This window comes from Ursus americanus, chromosome X (genome assembly GCF_024610735.1).
Source record: "Ursus americanus isolate L20-20 chromosome X, mUrsAme1.1.p, whole genome shotgun sequence".
NCBI classification, from domain to species: domain Eukaryota; kingdom Metazoa; phylum Chordata; class Mammalia; order Carnivora; family Ursidae; genus Ursus; species Ursus americanus.
Window position 1 is genome coordinate 32,337,958 of NC_142164.1, and position 23,003 is coordinate 32,360,960.

The 23,003-nt window shown below is 49.1% G+C and overlaps 1 long non-coding RNA gene across 2 annotated transcripts in view; it reads left to right on the top strand.

Moving 5' to 3' along the window:
- The first annotated feature begins 487 nt into the window (after positions 1 to 487).
- The window catches only part of LOC123780458 (uncharacterized), a 136,420-nt gene continuing 113,904 nt past the window's right edge, over positions 488 to 23,003 (top strand). For both annotated transcript variants that reach the window (XR_015723450.1, XR_015723449.1), the window contains exons 1-2: positions 488 to 727; positions 15,206 to 15,268. This is a non-coding gene — a long non-coding RNA (uncharacterized LOC123780458). The remainder of the gene's footprint in view (positions 728 to 15,205; positions 15,269 to 23,003) is intronic.

Here is a 23,003-nt window from a genome sequence, read left to right on the forward strand (position 1 = left end):
CTGCCAGTTGCTCTGATTCCTTCGGACCCAGCACATCCCCATCCACCTAGGCGATGCGGACACCACCTGCAGCAGCCCTGTAAAATCCACGCAAAGAGCGCTCCCTTTGCCAAGGGCGGGAGGGAGGTAACGGGGCGGAAGGAGTGCCAGCTTTTCGGATCTCGACTCTCACCTGGGGAGGGAGCAATTAAAGTTTTCATAACCTCAAGCAAATGAATGATGCAAATTTGTAACATCGTTTGGAAGTGCATTTATTTAAACTTCTTTTCCCTCTAAGTAGTTTTGCGACTGTTGTACGGTAAATTCTCGGTTTGTTTCAGCACATTCATCGTCTTGCCTGCAGGGACCCTACAAGGGGAACAAACTGATTTTCCCAAGCAAATAGCAAAACACAGCTTTCCACTCTGACTTTCCCAGGTCCACCTCTCTCCGCCCCTTCTAGCACCTGGGACCTTCTGAGGATGTCCCACTCCTCCCTTGGGCGGGGCCAACACCGAGGAACCCGGATTCTCACCCCTCCCCCAAGACCCCGTACCTCCAGCCCCCGCCGGCTCCGGGGAATAGGAGGAGACGCCGACGCTGGGGGGAGGGGCTGCGGCCTACCCGGGCCTAGAGGGTGATGCTTTACGGCAGAGGTGGGCGGGGGTCGCAGTCAGACCATCTGCCCCCGCGTGAGCGCCGGAGCTCACCTGGTCTTTCCCGCCCGCCCGCCCGCGGCCTCTGTTAGGTGAGTCCCTTGGCCTTTGTCCCTTTGCCTTTCCTTCCTTTCTCGGACGGGAGGGGACCCGGGGCTGGCGGTCGGGTTTGGGCGGCCCTGCCGGGCCCGAGGAGTTCCCTGTCCCTCAGCGTGTGGGCAGCCTGTGCCCGGCGTGCGACCTAGGCCAGCGGTGGCTGCAGCCCGGCCGGCTTGGAGGGACAGGCGGGGGTGGCCGAGGCGGGGCGAGGTCCGGCGTTTGGGCGACGTCGGTCGGGCGTTGAGCGCCGGGATTGTACCGCCGCCCAAGTTCTAAGTTCTGTGCCCTGGCGCGAGTAGGGGGCGAGCCTCGTCGTAGCGCCCCTGGGGCCTCCCCGGCCGGTGGGCCTGGAGCGTTTCGCTGTGGCTGCGGGTGGGCCCGCGGATTCCTGGATTCCTTCTCCGCTCTCTCCCCAGTCCTTCTCCGCATTTGCGTGGCCGCGGGAGGTTCCGCTTGGTCGGTTTGGACGGAGGGCTCCTCGCAATGCATCCCAAGAGCAGTAACGTTTCGTGTAAAGAAACATGTTGCTTCTAGGGCCTGAGGGAAAAATAAGTGTCCTTCTCGGCCGTGTTGGGCTCAATCCTCTTCATTTCGGACAAACTTTCTTAAAAATGTTGCAGGAAAACCAATGCCAGTGACTGGCCTAGGAAACTACTCAGTCCTATAAATTGTTTATTTAAATCAGAGAGGGAGACAAACCTCCCTCACCTTACCACGTGATATAAATTTTAAAAATAAAAATAAAGAAATAGTTTATTTAAATGAAACCATTGGATTCACATAATAGGTTGCAAGAGAATATGAGGAGATGTCAGTCACGTTATTTTAAGTGGACTGATGAGACTCCTGAGACCAGGGTTAATTTTCGCAACTCGTTTGTGCTCCTCCTGATTTGTATCTTAGCAGGGGGGGGCTAAATTTGAAGAGGTGGAATGACCTCACTGAAGAGATCCAGCCTCTTTTTTTAATTTAAATTCTGTTTCATTGACATATACTGTATTATTAATTCAGAGGTAGAATTTAGTGATTCATCCGTTGCGTAAACACCCAGTGCTCATTCCATCAAGTGCCCTCCTTAATGCCTATCACCCAGTTACCCCATCCCCCCACCCATCTCCCCTCCAAGCAACCCTTAGTTTGTTTCCTAGAGTTAAAAGTCTCTTAACGGTTTGCCTCTTTCTCAATTTTCATCTTATTTTATTTTTCATTGCCTCCTATGTTCATCTGTTTTGTTTCTTAAATTCCACGTATGAGTGAAGTCATATGATATTTGTCCTTCTCTAATTTTGCTTAGCACAATGCCCTCTAGTTCCATTCATTTCGTTAGAAATGGCAAGACTTCATTCTTTTTATGGCTGAGTAATATTCCATTGTGTGTGTGCGCCACATCTTTATTCATCTGTCGATATACATGTGGGCTCTTTCCATATTTTAGCTATTGTGGACATTGCTGCTATAAACATTGGGGTGCACATGCCCCTTCGAATCACTATGTTTGTATCCTTTGGGTGAATACCTAGTAGTGCAGTTGCTGGGTTGTAGGGTGGTTCCATTTTTAACTTTTTGAGGCACCTCCATACTGTTTTCCAGAGTGGCTGCACCAGTTTGCATTCTTACCAGCAGCAGTATAAGAAGGTTCCCTTTTCTCTTCATCCTCACCATTTGTTGTTTCCTGTGTTGTTCATTTTAGCCATTCTGACAGATGTGAAGTGATATCTCATTGTAGTTTTGATTTTTATTTTCCTGATGCTGAGTGATGTTGAGCATTTTCTCACGTATCTGTTGGCCATTTGTAGGTTGTCATTGGAGAAATGCCTGTTCATGTCTTCTGCCTATTTCTTGACTTGGATTTTTGTTCTTTGGGTGTTGAGTTTGATAAGTTCTTTATAGATGTTGGATACTAGCCCTTTATCTGATAAGACATTTGCAAATATCTTCTCCCATTTATCTGATAAGACATTTGCAAATATCTTCTCCCATTCTGTCAGTTGTCTTTTGGTTTTGTTGACTGTTTCCTTTGCTGTGCGAAAGCTTTTTATCTTGATGAAGTCCCAGTAGTTTATTTTTGCTTTTGTTTCCCTTGCCTTTGGAGTCTTGTCTAGCAAGAATTTGCTGCAGCCGAAGTCGAAGAGGTTACTGCCTGTGTTTTCTTCCAGGATTTTGATGGATTTTTGTCTCACATTTAGGTCTTTCATCCATTTTGAGTTTATTTTTGTGTGTGGTGTAGGAAAGTGGTCTAGTTTCATTCCTCTGCATGTGGCTGTCCAGTTTTCTCAACACAATTTGTTGGAGAGACTGTCTTTTTTCCATTGGATATTCTTTCCTGCTTTGTCAAAGATTACTTGACCATAGAATTGAGGGTCCATTTCTGGGTTCTCTATTCTGTTTGACTGATCTATGTGTCTGTTTTTGTGCCAGTACCATACTGTCTTGATTACAGGTTTGTAATACAGCTTGACGTCCGGAATTGTGATGCCTCCAGCTTTGGTTTTCTTTTTCAACATTCCTTCCGCTATTCAGAGTCTTTTCTGGTTCCATACATATTTTAGGATTGTTTGTTCCAACTCTGTGAAAAATGTTGATGGTATTTTGATAGGAATTGCATTGAATGTGTAGATTGCTTTGGGTAACATTGACATTTTAACAATATTTGTTCTTCCGATCCATGAGCATGGAATGTCTTTCCATTTCTTTGTGTCTTCCCCAATTTCTTTCGTAAGTGTTCTATAGTTTTCAGAGTACAGATCCTTTCCCTCTTTGGTTAGGTATCTTATGGGTTTTGGTGCAATTGTAAATGGGATCGATTCCTTGATTTCTCTTTCTGCTGCCTCATTGTTGGTGTATAGAAATGCAACTGACTTCTGTGTGTTGATTTTATATCCTGTGACTTTGCTGAATTCCTGTATTAGTTTTAGCAATTTTTGCGTGAAATCCAGCCTCTTATATTCCTTTGTGTTTAAAACTTTTTTTTTAAAGATTTTATTTATTTATTCGACAGAGATAGAGACAGACAGCCAGAGAGGGAACACAAGCAGGAGGAGTGGGAGAGGAAGAAGCAGGCTCCTAGCAGAGGAGCCTGATGTGGGGCTCCATCCCAGAATGCTGGGATCACACCCTGAGCCGAAGGCAGACGCTTAAGGACTGCGCCACCCAGGTGCCCCTGTGTTTAAAACTTTTAAGAGCTTGCTATTAGTTCTACAGCCTTACTGTATTTCACTCATTAATTGGTTCCTACTCTATAGCATCCCACAAGTCCATTCTGTCCACGTTTAATTATTTATGACAAATGTCACACCTTGTTCAGTCCCTAGTGAAATGTGGGAAACAAGGTAGGTTATATAATTATATTTATAGAAATCAACAAAGGATAAAAGTTTACTTTATACACATGTATTTGTGTGTCACATGCCTATCCAGATACACATGTCCTTTTGCCCATTCATGAATAAAAAAATGCTGGTGGAAGGACCATGCTGTTGATAATGTTTACTCCGAGGCGGTGGAATTTTGATGAGACTCTTTCAGACCATATTTTAACCACATCTCTATTCTTTTTAAAAACAAAATAGGAATTTGAATTATGATTTTTAAACACAAGTATTCGGGAAAGTTGATGGTTATCAAACAGCACAGATGTTATGAAGTTTTGACCTTTAATTATTTCCACATATGCATTTAACCAACCCCCCAAATTTTCCGGGGCTTTCCCCAAGCGATGGGATTACTGGTGGTTTATATTTTCATCTTTTTACAGTTTTCTGTGCAATAGGAGGATCCGAAAGAAACAAGCTTTTTAAAGAAGCAGTTTCAGGTTATCAAAGATAATGAAGGCTAGTGGCAATACAGGTTTCCCCTGCTATCACAAATTAAAGAACATTCCTGTGAAACCTATCCTAAGCTGAAATGGCATAAAGCCAAGAGTATCCCATGCTTTCTGAAAATTTGACAGTTCACGTTATGCCACATCGCTTTTAAGAAAGTCCGATAGGGGCACCTGGGTGGCACAGCGGTTAAGCGTGTGCCTTCGGCTCAGGGCGTGATCCCGGCATTATGGGATCGAGCCCCACGTCAGGCTCCTCCGCTATGAGCCTGCTTCTTCCTCTCCCACTCCCTCTGCTTGTGTTCCCTCTCTCTCTGGCTGTCTCTATCTCTGTCAAATAAATAAATAAATAAATAAAATCTTTAAAAAAAAAAAAAAAAGTCCGATAGTAGTTTTTGCTAACTGAAGGAAATCCGAGGATTGTCGCTTTCTCAAGGAAAGCTGTGACCATACTAATGTTGGTCTTTCATAAAAGTGAAGTGGTGTAACTCAAACTTTTGGGAAGCAGGGGATACTTGAAATACAGAATTATGTATGAAGTAAAAAATTAGATATAGACAAAAAGTCAAGAAGGAAGGAAAACACATTTATACTGGATATTTCTGGATGACAGTGTGTGCTTGTGTTTCTTGTTACTGATACTGAGGCAAATGTTTGGTCTTATTTCCACTTTTTAACACCTCATGTTAAGTTCTGCAAAGAAGATTTGATGGCATGAGATAGCAATTGAAATGTAAGGGTTAGGGATTTTCACATGAGGGACTTTAAGTATTCAAAGAGATTGGCTCCACACCTTGTGTGAAAACATCAGCCTGTGAAATGGCTTTACTCTCTGCGTGTGTAGGACAGATCCTTGCAAGAAAATAGTAAGTGATGACTTGAGACGCCTTAAGATGAGTCAGATTCGGTGTGCCTAGGTGGCGCAGTGGGTTAAGCATTCAACTCTTGGTTTCGGTTCAGGTCATGGTCTCTGGGTCCTGGAATCGAGCCCTATGTCAGGCTCCATGCTCAGTGCAGAGTCTGCTTGAGATTCTCTCTCCCTCTCCCCCTCATGTTCTCTCTCTCTAAAATAAATCTTTTTTTTTTTAAGATGAGCCAGATTCAACATAAGGCAAGAAATAGTTAATACGTAAAAAGTTAATATAATAAACTGGTAATACAGGTCCCTCAGAGGGGCAGGTCACAAGTAGAAACCCTTGATGTGTAAGAAATTGTACAGCAGTGCAATTTTTGTTTAGATTTTCCTTATGAGTTGGTAGGGAACCTTTTTCAGGGTACTTTTGTGTTTCTCTGTGTACTGTTAATACCTTTAGTATTCGGTGGTACCAAAATTATTTCTAAAGCTTCCTCTATGTTTTAGTAAGACTGGTGTGAGTTGAAAATATTTTTTCCTATTTATCATTGCTTTTCTGACTTTGATTACAAGATGTTTTTTTAATATGGTGAATTTTGTCTGTTCATATGTATCCATGTTTTCTCTGATGGATTTTGAGTCAAAGGTCAAAGGGCTTTCCCCTCCTGCACACTTACAGTAGAATCAGCCCGTGCTTTCTTTTAGTAGTTGCATGATTCTGTTCATTGCACATTTAATTCTTGGGTCCATGTAGAGTTTATCCTGGCTTATTGCATGAAGTGTAGAACCAAGAATCTTTTCTAGATGGGTACCCCTTTGTCCTAAATCTGTCTTTACCTCCACTGATTTGGGAGGCTACCTTTTGTAGGCTAAACTGTTTGTTTTTTAATATTTTATTTATTTATTTGAGAGAGAGAGAGACTGTGCAAAGTGGGGGTGGGGGGGGCAGAGGGACAAGCAGCCTCCCCGCCCAGCGTAGAGCCTGATGCGGGCTCGATCCCAGGACCCTGAGATCATGACCTAAGCCGAAGTCAGATGCTTAACTGACTGAGCCACCCAGGTGCCTCTCTGTATGCTAAATTCTTGTATGTCTTTGGGTCTTTTTTTTTTAGTTGAAGTGTTGTTGACGTACGATATTTAGTTTCAGGTTGGGGTGCCCTGGCTGGCTCAGTCAGAAAAGCATGCAACTCTTGATCTTGGAGTTGTGAGTTTGAACCCCACATTGAGTGTAGAGATTACTAAAAATAAATACACTTAAGCAATGGTTTCAGGTGTATAACAGCCATTCAGTTATATACATTATGAAATGCTCACCGCAATAAGTGTAGTTACTGTCACCATACAAAGTTACTACAATATTATTGACTGTATACCCTATGCTGTACTTTTCATCCCCATAACTTATTTCATAACTGGAAGTTTTTACTTGTTAATTCCCTTCACCTATTTCACCCACTACCCCACCCTCCTTCCCTCTGGCAACCACCCATTTGTCATCTATGTTTCTGAGAATGCTTGTTTGTTGTTTTGTTTTTAGATTCCACATGTAAGTGAAATCATATGGTATTTGTCTTTCTCTGTCTCACTTCACTTAGCTGATACCCTCTGAGTCCATCTGTGTTGTCGTGAATGGCAAGATTTCATTCTTTTTGTGGTGAGTAATATTCCTCTGTGTGTGTACACACACACACACACACACACCACATTTTTATCCATTGATCTATCAGTGGACACTTGGGTTGCTCCCATATCTTGGATATTTTAAGTAAAGCTGCAGTAAACATAGGGTGCATATATTTTTCTGAATTAGTGCTTTTGTTCTCCTCAGGTAAATACTCAATAGTAGAATTATTGGATTGTATGGTATTTCTGTCTTTAAATATTTGAGGAACCTCCATATTTTCCATAGTGACTGCACTAATTTACATTCCCATCAGTAATGCATGAGGGTTCCTCTTTTTCCACATCCTCACCAACACTTGTTATTTCTTGTCTTTTTGATACTAGCCATTCTCACTGGTGTGAGGTGATATCTCATTGTAGTTTTGATTGGCATTTCTTTGATGTTAGGTGATGTTGAGCATCTTTTCATATGTCTGATAGCCATCTGTATGTCTTTGGAAAAAATACCTGTTTGGGTCCTCTGGCCGTTTTTTAATAGGATCGTTTTTTGTTATTGAGTTGTATGAGTTCTTCATATATTTTGGGTATTAACCCCTTATTGGATATATGATTAGCAAATATCTTCTCCCATTCAGTAGGTTGCTTTTTCGTTTTGTTGATGGTCTCCTTTGCTGTGCATAACCTTTTTAGTTTGCCATTGTCCCAGTTGTTTATTTTTGCTTTTGTTGCCCTTGCCTTGGGATACAGATCCAGAAAAATATTGCCCAGGCTGATGTCTTAAGAGTTTACTGCCTCTGTGTGTGTGTGTGTGTGTGTGTTTTAGAGGATTTATGGTTTCAATTCTTACATTTAGGTCTTTAATCCATTTTGGGTTTATTTTGTGTGTGATGTAAGAGAGTGGCCCATTTTGGTGTCTCTTCTTGGTCTTTGTTTTCTATATATATGGTAGAGCTAGTCATCCTCCCACATGGTTTCTTTATCAAAACTCTCCTGATCTTCCTGTTTATTTTGTTGTCCCTTGTGAATAATGGAAAACAACAACAAGGCCTTCTAAAGCCTTATGGATTTTTCTTGGGATTAGAATAGATTGATTAAGTAACTGATGATGAATTAACATATTCAAGAGGTAGAATCTTTTATTCAAGAATATAATACATCTTTACTGTGGCTTAAGTGTGCTTTTCTGTCTTTCAGGACACTTTAACATTTACCTCTTGTAAGTTTTTCATGCTTTTGTTAGATTATTCCTAGGCATATAATCTTTAATTGTTGGCAATTTAATTGTTGGTAAAATTGTTAGTAATAATCCCTTTATTCTGCTAAGTAATAGGATATTTGTCCATGGAATTGGGCTGAAAAAAAAATTGATAGAGTCTTTGATTATTAAGAATTTTGTTAACCCTCTAGATGTCAGCGAAGGATATAAATATTTTCCGTATTGGTTCCTACCAACCCTAGGAAAGGTGAAAAAAATTTAAAGCATAGCCTCTGAGTGTTGGATTTTTCAGCACTGGGTGGGTAAAAGTTGGGTAAAATGTTACAAATCAATTTCTCTGAAATATTTTGTTTTCTCTCTTACCTGCAGTGTTGCAACAGAATTCAAATGTTACCACTATTTTTTTTTAACATCTCATTGGAGGGTGCTGAAACCCTTGCATTTCTCCTTCTTTAACACATTTGCTGAAATTCTAAAGATTTTAAAAGTTAATGTTATGCGGGAAAGATGCTGACCGAGACCTTATTTGCCGAGCACAAGCCAACATCCTGACCCACACAGTCTCATGTGGTCTCTACCCCAATACTGTGAGCATGGTGGTCTCAGTATACCCTTTTGACAAGGGTTCAATGCTGACGTGACGATAGAGTAAACCTCCCACTTGAGGTCCCAGATATCTTTCCAAACAAGAGGATCTTGGAAGCCAAGGAGAGCAGGCTGGCTCGACCATTGCAGATAAGACGTGTGGGCAATAGACATTAATCCAGTGACTCTAGAAGATGATATAGATCTCAGTTGATTAATTTGAAAAGGTCATAGACACTCTAGTGTACCTAATAAGGTGGGCTAAGTTTAGAGTACTGTGGATCCTGTAAACCAGAATTTAAGAGGACTAAAATAAAACAAAACCCTAAATATTATGTTGCCTTTTCTTTTCAAGGCCTAGTTAAACATGATATACAGTGACTCCCTTCAAACTATGGAATACACAATACTAGTCATGTTCTTTAGGGTTGTCTATTCCCATTTGTGTTTTGATTGTCCGTAGGCCCTTATTTGCTGATGAGAGCTAAACTAAAATGTTTGAAAATTGGAGAATCTTGGGGTGCCTGGGTGGCTCAGTCGTTGAGCATCTGCCTTCAGCTCAGGGCGTGATCCCAGGTCCCTGGGATCGAGCCCCGCATAGGGCTCCATGCTCCGCTGGAAGCCTGCTTCTTCCTCTCCCACTTCCCCTGCTTGTGTTCCCTCTCTCACTGGCTGTCAAATAAATAAATAAAATCTTTAAAAAAAAAAAAAAAGAAAGAAAATTGGAGAATCTGGTTCAAAGCATGGCATGGAAGGGGGCTTTCTAAACCTGATTAAAATCCAAGAATCCATGAAGCTTTAGATTGATCGTTTCGACTCCATGTCAGTGTAAACCTACTTTAGCCGAGGAGACACAAGGAATGGAGGCAGACGTTTGCATATTTATCATGATATTTTACTTTTTATACTGACCTCAATGAAAAAGACTAGCCAGTTCTGTTAGAACTGGGACATCTAATACTGGGCAGGATGCATTTAAGTATGAGCCTCTTGGAAGACCATTTGGCAACATTGATCCAAAAATTGAAAGTACATGAGAATTTTGGTTCATTCTGTTGCTTCTCTGAAAATGCAGAGGAGAATTATATTCACATATAAATGAGCAGAGGAGTGTGTCCAAGAGAGCGTCTTTCCCCCGGGAATTGTAGAGTTGAGAAGTAGAAAGGGACCAAAAGGACCCTCTAGAAGTCAGTAATGGGTTGTCCTGATATTCAGCCGTGGGAGGGAGTATACACTGCCTGCCACAGGAAGAATGAGATGGTGGTCCTTGTGGGCCTGAGTCCTTGGGAGAAGTTTGTCCTCTTTTGAGGGGAAACAAGCAGGAAGGTTCCTGAAGGGTTGAAGTTTGATGAGTCTCCTTCAGTATGAAACCAGAAAGAAATATCCAAGTCGATATGCGTACACCTCTGTCAGTGCACACGTAGACTGAAGTCGAAACAGATGTTTTACCTTCCACCTAAACAGTTGTTTGCTGTCAAGCATGGGACAATCTTTTGAGGATGAAAAGGATAACATAAGATTGTGACTTGCTTTTTCTTTGGATGTTTGTGGCATGCAGTGGAGGCTCTGTAGAATTTTGCTTGATTTTCTCAATTGATTTAAAAGATTTCTAATGGCCTTCAGTCACATCGGGCCTCTGGAGCAATACATTAATGTGTAGATCAAGAGGAAAAAAAAATTCCAAAACACAAAACATGATTTGTCTGGATATTCCCAGTCAGAACAGTGTGGGGGGCAGCTGGGGAATTGGGATGTGGATGCACCAGCGGAATGCATCTCCTTCTGATTACATTGTCTTCCGACACTTTTACCTGGCCAGTGTGTTCCTTCAGTACATGATGGAGATTATTCTCCCTTGGATCTGCCAGTCATGAAAAAGTGGATTCTAGAGGTGTACCTGACATCAGGTAAGGTCTTCATCATATAGCATGTGCTGATTGCTCAGAAACAAGACCAAATGCTTGTGCCTTCATATGAAATGCTTCACAGTGAAATGTGCAAATTCTCACACGCATCCAGAAATCATGTGTTTTTCATTAAAAACCTTCTTGTGGGAAGCATTGGGAGAATGAATAGAGGCCAGATACAAGAACAGGTGTCTTTAGAATACCATGTAGTTCCACTTTTGACCAATATATAATAATCCATATCCAAAAACTGTAAACAGTCCTGTAACATAAACTAGTTTAACAGGATTATTGTATTGCAACTAGAGATTTACCTTACTTGAGCTCCCCTGGTGCCTGTGGACCAACTCTCTTTGTATCAAGCTACATGAGACCTCATGGTCAGGTTGTTTCTGGAGGGGATGGCAAATGTGGAGTGCTAAAGAAATAGCCAGGGATACTTTCAGAGCCCCTGCTAGGATGCCTAGATGAGGAGTCATTGCTTTTGTGTCCCGAAGGCAGGCTAGGATTCTACAGAGACCAGGCCTTGCAGGATGGAGTGCCAGATTTTGAAGCCTTTGCCCCTTTTCCCTAAATGGCCAAGATGGTGAGCCACCTTGTGTTAGCCAGACTGAACATAGGTTGGCGTTTTTTTTTCCTTAGGAAAGGGTGGAGGGAGAGGGCTTGGGGGTGGAGGGGCATATTGGCATTTCTGGTGCACTACTGCCACCAAGAGGAAATACTTTGCAAATCCCACCACCCGTGCACCATCACTTCCTGGGGGAGGAGTGACGAGGGTGAAGGGTGAGGCAAGGACAGTGTGTCCCTAGGAGGTCAGGAGACCCACTAGGCAGGAGCTAAGCATGACCCAAGACCAAATTGGGTCGGGGAAGCTCCAGAGACTGGCACTGTGATAAGGATCATGGTCTAGGAGACTGGTGGGTCTGGCACAGGAAACCAAGGCTTGGCAACCTAGTGGTGGACGTGTCTGGGCAGGAATAGAAGGAGCCCCAGCCAGGAGGCTGTAGGCTTTTGGCCATGTGCCCCTTCCCCTTGGAGGAAGAGCAGTTTTGGCCTGGACAGACCAGGGCCCTGAAAGCCTCTCTTGGGCAGGGTAAGGCCCAGCCAGACACCACTGTGGGCACTGGAGTGCTGCTGCCATTGGCAGTCCTAGAGACAGGACAATGACCTTCCTCTGTCCAACTCAGAGATGAGATGTGGAGCCTGGCTACCCTGTGCTAAAGGGTTGAGGCCCAGTGAAAGCAAGCATGAAGAGTCCAGAAGGGACCAGCCCACACCAGAAAAAGGAGCCTTTGCCTGCGTTAAAGAATCTGATCAGCAACTGTGGTCTCATTTGCTGGGGTCTCTAGGATCTGGGACTTCCAGACCCATCTTTGGCTTAGAGCAGTGCAGATTCTCTAGCCAATAATTTGCGGCCTTTAGCATTCTTGGCCACCTTTCCCAAGAATCCCTGAGAGTCACTTCAGTGATGAGAAGGAATAGCCTTGGCTTCCATTCACCCTTGGATCTCCAAGGTCTCAACCCCATGCTTGCCCCCAAAGCTGGGGAATCAAGAGGTCTGAAGATGCTGCTTAAAGCTCACAGCTGTTGGGTTGAGAGACACCCCCCTCCCCCATGTCCACCACAAATCAAACATGTCTCTCAAAGACAGGAACAAGGCACATACTCCTGGGCACCCAGCAATTCATGTTAGACTTCTGCTGTTCTGATAGCCTACTCCTGGAAGAACCTCTGGGGTAGCTCATGCTCTTTGTCTAGTTTTTACCTTCTGAGGAGGGTGTTCTGGGAACAAGTTTCCAGGCTCAGCTCTTCTCTCCACACACTCCTTGATTTCACCCCTCCTAGAAGGGTGTGGGAAACCCACTCTCTGCTCCTTCATTTTATACTTGTGGACTTAGGTAGGCATAGATTTTTGGGGTTGAACTTTTTGCTGAGCTCCCAGGGCCAGGTCCTGATTGACTTGGTCTAATTGGTCCCTAGACCAAGATGGTCTCAGTGTGCCCCTCTAGCCATCTACAGAACATGGACCCCATACAGGAAATCCCAGGACAGTCCCCAAACAAGAGGACCCAGATCATACACCTGAGGAATAGGGTGCTTCTGAGCTATGACGTTCCCAACAAGTAGTGCAGAAAACAGACCTGGATCCCTTTTCACTCTGGAGGGTGATGTCCATCTCAGTATACTGATCTTGTCCTGTTTCATCCTGTATCTACACCCTCTGTCATGTGGGGCAAGTAGGGTTTTCTGGGATATTTTGGGGCCTGAAACCCAGATTCTCCTTGTAGAGGGAGCCAAGGTAAACAAAACACAGTTCTAACTCAAACCTGCAGTGTATCTGCATTACTCTTCCTTGTCTGTGTCTAGTACCAAATAATCAGGAAGTTTTCCATCCTGTCTGCAAGATGCTGCCGCCCCCAGGGGTGGCAGCTGAGCTTGGGGCCTCTAGTCCTGGGTTCCCTATGGCCCTGAGACCCCAGAGACCTCATGGCTGAGCTTGTTCCTGCACCAAGGGCAAGGATCCACAGGCCAGATGCCCTGGAGTTGGAGCTTCAACTTCTGGTTCTGTAACATGGCGGCTGCCGAGGCCACACCCCCACAGCCTGGGAGGCCTGCATCCTGGCAGCCCAGTGCTGCTTGATGGTCAAGTCTGTCTCTATCCACCCTGTGTCATTTCCTCACTGATTCTGGGGGTGTTCTGGGTCTGGCCCAGAATCTTGTGGGTGCCCCAATCCCACCCTTTGTCCCTCACAGGCCTTCCTCCGCAGAAGACAGGAAGGTGCTGCAGGCTTTGCTCAAAAAGTATCCGCGTGATGGCGCTGTTGCTCCAGAAATGCCATGCATGCTCATTTGTGAGGTTTCTCCCTCTGCCCTTTAAGGATCAAAAAAGGGTCCTGAAGACTCTAAGGCCAACTAAGTCCCCAAATGGGGTTGACTGTACAGGGGCGTTGGGGGAAAGTGGTATCTCTTACATTTGGACTTCTTGATAGCAGTGGAAATATACCTATAATATCCAAAGGAATGCATACATCTGTGGATTCGTCCCCACATCTAAGAGTTTTAAATGTGGATATCCTGGGAACTGGGACCCTGTTTTCTCTGCACACTTTTGTATGGATACCCATATGGTTCTTTTGGGACAGAATCCTCACTTTCTGTGGACATTGATTCCATAGCAATAACTGTCACCAGGACCTGCATTTCCTGTCTTCTTGAGTTATTGCCTCTTTTCTGTATTCATCCAGCTACTTCATTCAGCTTAAGGGCTCAGGAGTAGGCCATTAGGATTCACTTTTTCATTAATAATAGGCACATAAATATGCTTAGGTGTCATGCATGTGTATGCATATGTCTAAAATTTCCCCTGTGTATTTTTCCCCATAACTGCCTTGGAGATGCCATGTTGGATAGAAACTTTGCTCAAAGAAAAGCCCTTAGTGTTACACAGTGACTGCTCCCAAGTTGTCTCTCTGCCTTCCAACTCCCTACTTGTAGCGGGAACTACATGTAATTTTTCCTCCTGTATGCTGCAGGGATTGCATGCAAATGAAATCTAACAGACACAGAGAGCATGCTACATTCTGCTCTCTGACCCCACATGTCCTACATAGTACTTTATACATTCTTTCACATTTGGTTGCTCTCCCAGCATATAAGTCATCCTGGCTGCCTGGTAAATGTCCTGGCCTGCTCGATCCTCTCCATTTCTTTTCTCATAGCTGCCCAGTGTAAGGTACCCTCATCTTTGCCAGGGGGCTAGAGCAGAGGTTATTATACTTGTCCCTTCTCTTCAGACACTGGGTTTCTCTTTTCTTCTTCTCTCCTTCCTTCTTCAACCAGCATATTGAGTCATGGTTACTGAAGTGTGGGCGTGTGTGACCAGGAGACTTTCTCTTTTATCAGCATTGACGCAGAAGAAAGAAGCTGGTAAATTGTAACTTGCCACATCCTTAAGAGAAAATGTCCACATCCCTGGAAAGTCAATGTGGTGGATCTCAGTGCAGCCAGAGAGGAGATACCTGGTATCCCTTTGAGTCAAATGAGTTGCTGCTCAGTAGAGGGTCTGTTTGTTACTTAATTCTGGAGGAGGATGCAGGCCTGTCAAGATACCCATCGATATCCCTCCATAGTCATGCAGGTCCAGAACTGAGGGGGAAAGTTATGAGTATAAATGCCAAGGTGATGGCTATGGCTCAGGAAAGAGATTGTGGAGGATATCTTCAATTTTCACCCAGTGCATTCTGTATGAGCTGCTTTTTGACACCCCTGAGTGACAATCCGTGCAGTTTTTGAAGGATGAGTGAAGTTGATGTACACACCCTGCTGTATTCAGAAATTTTGATTGACCCCAGAGGTGGTAGGAATAGTAACCAGAAACACTCGAGGTTGCTTGAGTGGGATGTACACAACATCCTGTTACCGAGTTCTGTGGTGGTCCCATACTGAATGAGGTCTCTCCTGTTGCAGGGGAGACAGAGTGAAAGGAAAGAAAGAGAAATGAAAACGAAGAAGCCAGTGCTGGTGTTCTGGGTGAGTGAGTGCTCTTTGTTCTCTTCTTTTTCCTTTTTTAAGAGAGTTTATTTTACCATAGGAAAAACACAGTGATTGTGCTATTTCAGCAAGGCTCTAGAAGGAGAGACTCCCCAGGCAGGTTCCTGACACCAAGACACTTGTGTACTGTACCACAGTTTCAGCCATGGTAGGAAAGGCTCTCAAGTCAGTTCCTGATTGTGGAACAGGAAAAGGAGATGCATGCATGAGCATCTAGATCATCTCTGTGTATTACTTACAGCGATCCAGATGAGGAATTTAAGGTGTCTTGCCGAACCAGGGAGAGTGGGAACGGATTGGGCCTCAGTCTGATTTGGGCCCCAGTCCCTGTGAAGCCAGCTACTAGAGAACAGAACATTTGGCTCCACCCTTCACTCATGGGAGGCAGCAGTCCCAGCGCCATGTGGGGAGAGGTTACTGGAGACCTTTTCAGGAGAGCCAGGCCTGTGATGCCTGTTGCCATCGTTGCTTTGAGTGAGTCCCTCCATACCTGTTCTTTCCATCATCTCCCGATCGCTCTTGGGTCTAGCTCGCTGCATCGTGGCCTCCTGCCAGATCAGGGAAGACTTGGGAACAAACACTTGCTAGAATATTAAGAGGGTACATGTGCTTGGGGGTATGGGGTTTGGGGGAGCATATTAGGGCAGCCAAATACAGATCTCTCCATGAGCTCCAATTTTCTCTCTTGAAAAACCAGGGAACTTGAAAAGCATGAAGTCTTCAGGAGGGGTACTCCTCCATTCCTCCAGATGAAAGTGTTGCGTGAAGGTATGACCAGAGACCAGACAATGTTTTCTTCTTACTCATGTGCCTTTATACAAATGCCATGAGGATGACACTTGCTACTGTAGCTCAAAATAATTAAAGGCAGGGGCTAGGGACTTTGTAGCACCATGCTTAGGTAGGGTTGGACGCTAGTCTGGTCAAGGTTCCTGCCTTAGCAAAGGGCAGAGGCAGGGTCCAAGCTCAAAATAATTGAAGGCAGGGGCTAGGGACTTTGTAGCACCATGCTTAGGTAGGGTTGGACGCTAGTCTGGTCAAGGTTCCTGCCTTAGCAAAGGGCAGAGGCAGGGTCCAAGCAGCAAGGGCAAGGGGCCAATCCTGTGGCAGCCCGGCTTTCAAAAGAAGCTTGTTGGGCAATCCTATGAGCCTTTCACAGTAAATCCTGGACAGAGCTGTGTGTCCAGGTCAAGTTCTTGTTCTAGGTTCTAGGCAGGAGGAAAGATGCCACCTGCGGGCAAAAGGAGCATTGAGCCGTGGCACCCCACACCTTCCCCATATCCCTTTCTGTACAATACCCAAGGGACAGGGAAAGTATATGCTCCCTAATAACTGCCATATACGGGAGAAAGAGGTAATGGGAACCTTGGGTGTGATTCACTGTGCAACTCCTGTCCTGTTGGAAGTGACAAAAATTAGGAGTCTCTCAAGAGTTGAGGTTTGGGGGCGCCTGGGTGGCTCAGTCGTTAAGTGTCTGCCTTCGGCTCAGGGCGTGATCCCAGCGTTCTGGGATCGAGCCCCACATCAGGCTCCTCTGCTGGGAGCCTGCTTCTTCCTCTCCCACTCCCCCTGCCTGTGTTCCCTCTCTAGCTGGCTGTCTTTCTCTGTCAAAAAAAAAAAAAGTTGAGGTTTGGAGTTGAGACTCCAAAATTAGGAGTCTCTCAAGAGCAGTGGGTGGATTAGTCGGTTGGGTGTTTGACTCTTGATATTGGCTTGGGTCATGATCTCAGGGGCTCAGTGGGGAATGTGCTTAAGATTTTCTGTCTCCCCCTCCCTGCCCCTCACTACTTGCATGCATGCGCTCATTCTCTCTCTCTCCAAATAAATAAATAACATCTTAAAAAAAAAAAGGTGAGGTTCGAGGAGTCCCATGGAACATAAAGCCATATGAAACGCATAGAACACTGTGACTGTGCACACACAGACTACCATGGGGACAGACAGAATGCCCCTGACATGGACACACATTTCTCCTTGAGCATGGGTCTGCAAGAACTCCACTCACTCCTGGGCATTCCTTAGGTATTGCTTTGTGCAAATCACTGTAATTGACAGTGTTACCAACACCTACAGTATGACAATTTCAGATAGAGAAAAAGTTAAATTGCAAAATCAGAAAATACAGAAAAAGAACAGAAGACAATCTCATTGCCATTTCTTTTCGAAACAGAGCATATGGTGAAGTACAGTGCTCCTGGACTTAGACATGTAATTGTCTTCGAGTCCTCTGTGTCCTGTCCATATCTCATCTCATAGGGAGACAGGTCCTTCAGACAATGTGTACCTCAGAAGTGGCAACTCCCCCCGTCTCTTTGTCTAAGAGCAGATGAACCCTTAGGAAGCCACGTAATATCACTGGCATGTCTCCACACCTATTCCCAGGTTGACCACAGTGAAACAAATAGCATCTTCAGGAGCTAAAAAACAATAAGGTAAAAACTAAGTAAGTCCCCCATAGCCTACCCACACCAGGTGTTTACCATCCCTGATAAGAATATGAGACAATCACAGATTGACCCAAATCCAGGCATGAGATGGCTTCCATCTCACAAGTGGGACACACCAACCATTCACACTTGTCCTGTGTGCCACCATTGACACTTAAACCAAGGGAACCAAACGATACACAGACGGACACTAAAAAACATCTTTCATCTAACCACAGGAGATATACCTTCTATTTCAAACCAGAGCAAATGCCCAGTGGTTTCCACACACGTTCTAAATGGAGCCCAGAGGCCACAAGATCAGGCAAAGGTCTCCAAAGGACCTGAGGATGCCATGGTCAGGATGTGCCCACAAAAAATGTGGAGTCTCTGGAAAAAAAAACCAGACCAGAGTGTCCCCAGAGGTGTGCTGCAGAGCTGCGCGCGGGGAACGATGGTGTCCCGGATGGGTTCATGGCCACTGCCGGGAGCCTCGGTGAACCTCGCTGGGCCTCGCTGAGCCTCGCCCTAGCGTTTTGGTCACGGAAGCAGGCTGAGGGGAGCCAGAGGGGACGAGGCTCCATGGAGTGCTCCCCCCCCCCCCCCCAGTGCCTGAGACATGGGAGCCGCCATGTTGGAGGCAGGGTGGACATGGCTTGCCTGGCCTTTTTTCTTCTGGCGCCGGGCGGAGGGAGCGGCCCTGGGGGCAGGGCCAGTTGGCATTTCTGGTGCAATACTGCCATCAAGCGGAACTGTCCCTCTGCGATCCCATGAGCCCTGGGCTGTGGCTTGCCTGGGAGTGAAGTCCAGTCCCAGGCGGGACACAAGGGGCCCGCGGTCCCAAGGTGCCTGGCCGTTTTGGCAGGCGCTCCACACGGGTCCGTTGATGACCAGCTCTGAAGCAAGCGGGCCATTGGGACGCAGAGGCAAGAGCCAACCGGCCGTTGCTTGTCATTGCCCCCCCCCCCCCCCGCCCTCCGCTCTGGTGGGGCTTTGGAGCAGGTGGCCCAGAACGTGAAGTGTGCAAAGGCAGAGGCCTTGGCCGGGGCTGCTCTGCCTCGACTGGGGTGGGGGAGCACCGGGGCCAGGCCTGCCTCCGCCAGACGCCAGAGGCGGCAGAGCCCCCCGCAAGATGGCACTGCAGCTGCCCCGTGTGTGTCAGGCATTGGCGTTTTGGTCCCAGGCGCTGTTGGGGGGGTGGTCGGGGCGGTGGTAGCGGGAGGGTTGTGGGTGTGTTGGGGGGAGCGGAGAAGGGGGCTGCTGCTGCCGCTCCTCCTCCCACTTTGGCTCGTCCGAGGGCGGGCCTGACCCTCCTGGGCTCCGCTCCTGGCAGTAACCGCCGGCACCATCTCCCCCGCCACCCACCCCCGCCGCCTCCCAGGACCGCTTCACCGTCCAAGCCCCTTGACACCGAGTGGCCAGGCTCCACACCTGATCCCCAGAACAGGACACAGGGACATCAGGGTGGTCCCCACCCACAATAGCAGCAGCCCTTCAAGTTCGTGTGCCCTGCGGCTGTTCGGCGGGGCTTGTAGGGCCCTGGGCCCCGCCCAGACCGATCCTGCTCCAGCTCCTTGGGGAAGGGGCACGGCTGCCATCCAAGGCCGGGCGGGCCAAAGGCCCGGCGGCCCTGACCCGGCTGGGTGCCCCTTCCCCCTCCTGCCTGGTGGCTTCCACCCCTCTAGTCCCGCCCAGACATGGCGGCCACCAGGGTCCCGAGCCTTGGCTTCCCGGTGCTGGACCCGCAGGGTACCAGGACCTCGCCCTGTGTCCCACTGCCTGTCTCTGGAGCCTCTCAGGTCCCCCGGAGGGAGGGAGGGGCCCGTCTCCCCTCCCACCTCACTCCTGGGCCTGGCCACTTGGGGAGGCGCAGCGCCGGGCTCACGCGACCTCTGAAGAGTTCCGCTTGATGGCAGTATTGCACCAGGAATGCCAACCGGCCCTTCCCCCAGGGCCTCTCCCTCCGCCCTTTGCCGAAGAAAAAAGGCCACACCAGGAAAAACACCGAAAAAGTAGGCTAAGCCAGTGTCCATCCTCCCTGGCTCCAACATGGCGGCTCCCATGTCTCGTCCACTCTGGTGGGGGGGGGGGTTCGGGGGTCATTCCCGCTTCTGAGGCTCCTGGGAGCGGAACCTCATCCTGTGTCCAGCGGGCCCAGCCCCGCGTGTCCAGATATACCCACAGTCAGGCACCCTTCTGCCATGGCCACCAGGGAGGTTCCCGCTCCAGATCATACGGAACGACCTCTGTGGACACCCCGGCTGTCCCCGTAGGCCACATGTGGAAGAAGGTCCGGGATGGGTCGTGCCTTCCCCTGCACACGTGTCCCCCCAGCATCCCCAGGCATCTGCACAAGTCCACCCAGCCACCCCACCTCCCCGCCCACCACCACCACCACGAGCCCATCCCCATCGGAGGGCTTGAAGGCAGCCTGTTGGCCCTTTTCCTCACACTTGTCAGCTCCAAGAAACCCCTTAGAGACAGTGAGGGAGAGGGAGAGGGAGAGAGAGAGAGAGAGAGAGTGTGTGTGTGTTGGAAGGGGAATGTGAGTGGAGAGAGAGACTGTGCACGCTCACCTCCTTCTTGTCCAAAGCCCCAGGGCACCGTGGTGTTGACCTCCTGGATCTCCTTGTCCCCCCAGCCCTTGCCCGAGAGCCCGGGGGCGTCCGCACGCCCTGTGGGCCCGGGCGCCAACATCGGCCCCCGGCCGAGCTTGGGTTCCCCGGAACCGTGGGCCGCCCTGCCTGCTGTCTCGGGTGCCTACCCAGCGGGGAGCGACTGCGTCACCCTGGTCCCGAGGCCGAGGAGCAGGGCTTCGCTTGGCGTACCCTTGATTCCAGGTGGGGAAAGTTGGGGGTCGACCCCGTGACTCCAGAGGATGAGGCCCTTGAGGGCTGGAGCGGTCCTTTGGCAGGGTATCCGTAGCCTCTGTCACAGGTCCCGACGTGGGCGCCGTGGGGTACCGTGGGGCCCCTGCCCGGACTCTGCTTGGCGAGTCGATCGCGAACCCAAGGCCGACCCACCTGAGCAAGGGGGCACCCGCGTCACCTCCCTTGGCGCGGCCCCGACCCCGACCCCGACCCCGACTCCGACTCCGACCATCCAGGTGGTTGACTGCTCTTGGAGCCAGGCCCTTCCTTCCCGAGGCGGCGCATCCCCCGCCTTGGCAGTCTTCCGTGGCTCCTGCCTGCGCTCGGGGGTGCTCAGGCCTTTACTTTGTGGGCAGGAGGGAATCCCTAGAGTGGGTGGCAGGCCTGGGAGAATGGAGACTGGGGCCTTGAGGCCCGCCGGGGCGGGGGTGGCGGGCGTGGGGTATTGTCTGTTCAGCCTGCTTGGTAGGCCGGGCAGGTGAGAGTGTCCGGGATGACCCTTTGGACTTGAGGCCGACCCGGGCCTAGCACGTATCAGAGGAGAGGACACGTGGGCTCAGGCAACCCCGAGAGGGGCGGCGGAGGCTCGTCGCCTTCACGCGACCGCTGGCCGCTCTAGCTGCCTTCACGTGGGCCCAGGAGGCGGGCGGGCGTGCTTGCTTGGACCCGTGCCCTGGGACCACGTCCGACGTGGCCCGTGCCGGGCTGTCTTGCGGAGGACGTGTCTCTTCTGCGGGGCCGCTTGGCACCAAGTGGAAAGAACAGAGTCCCTCCCGTGCATCTTCTTTCTCCAGCTGCCACCAACCCCAGCCCCCGGCCCTCGGTAGTGAGTCTCCCACGCGAGCGGGTTTTATGTCCAACAAGGTATCGTTCGTCCAGGGTTCCAGGGGGCTTGCAAGTGGGGCCGTTGCCTGCCACGGGACGGTCCGAAAGAGTATCTGCTCCCTGCCCTGGGAAGAGGGAGGTGGTGGGCCTCTCGGGCCAGCGTCTTGGGAGAAGCAGCCTCTCCTGTTTGCAGGGCAGGGAGCCAAGATGTTCCCCAGGGGTTGAGGTTGGGCGAGTCCCGTGTGCCGTGCTAGAGCAGGGAGAGGGCTCCGAGTGCATGAAAGGCGCAGCACCGTTACGCCCTGGGGCCCGGGGCCTGGGGTAGAATGGGACATCTATCGTTCAGCTTTGCAGGCGCTTGCTGTGGGGTGTGTGGGCAATCTCCTGAGGTTTGGAGGAGGGTGACATCCAAGTGTGCTAGAAAAATCTACCATTTTTGTTTGCTGGGGGACGGTGCCCCTGTGACCGTGTGCACGCATGCAAGCCTTTGTTCACATGAATTAGCGTGAGCGTGTGTACCTGTGAGTAGAAGTGTGTTTTTGCGTTTGTTTGTAGAGTGTGTGTGTGTGTGTGTGTGTGTGTGTCTGTGCGTGTGTGTGCGCGCGCGTGTGTGTGTGTGTGAGCGAGCAAGCATGCGCGCTTCTGGCTTCTAATGTGCCTGCCCCCGGGCATGAGAGGCGGGTTGTCAGGGTGCCCTCGATATGACCGTGAGGTGTCCACTGTAGGATCTGGGCCGTTTGACGGGCAAGAAGGGCAGCAGTGTTGTGCGTGGGCCTGGTACCGCTGGGCCGGGAAAGGTGCGGGTCCTCGAGAGCGTGGGCACACGTGCGGCTTGCCCCTCCCTGGCCTGCCCCTCCTGTGGGAGCCGTTGGGAGCTGTCCAGAGATGGAGGCCAGGCCAGGCCCGGGCAGGCACGGGGCCGCGTTGGCGACCGTGGTGCGGCTCCAGGCCGCCCTCCACACTGACAGGTTGTGTTGGGGGTGGACCTCACTGTCGACCCCGGGGCCGCTGCCCATGGGCCGCCGCCGACCTTTGTGTCCGGCCGCTGCGGGCCTCAGGGTCAGGCTGGCCTCTGTCGGGGAGTCCTGACTGAGGACCGGGCACCGACTGGCTGGCCGTGGTTGGGGCTCTGGGCCCAGGGCCAAACCGGACCAGCGTGTGTCCCCTGAGGTGTGCTGCAGAGCTGCGCGCGGGGAACGATGGTGTCCCGGATGGGTTCATGGCCACTGCCGGGAGCCTCGGTGAACCTCGCTGGGCCTCGCTGAGCCTCGCCCTAGCGTTTTGGTCACGGAAGCAGGCTGAGGGGAGCCAGAGGGGACGAGGCTCCATGGAGTGCTCCCCCCCCCCCAGTGCCTGAGACATGGGAGCCGCCATGTTGGAGGCAGGGTGGACATGGCTTGCCTGGCCTTTTTTCTTCTGGCGCCGGGCGGAGGGAGCGGCCCTGGGGGCAGGGCCAGTTGGCATTTCTGGTGCAATACTGCCATCAAGCGGAACTGTCCCTCTGCGATCCCATGAGCCCTGGGCTGTGGCTTGCCTGGGAGTGAAGTCCAGTCCCAGGCGGGACACAAGGGGCCCGCGGTCCCAAGGTGCCTG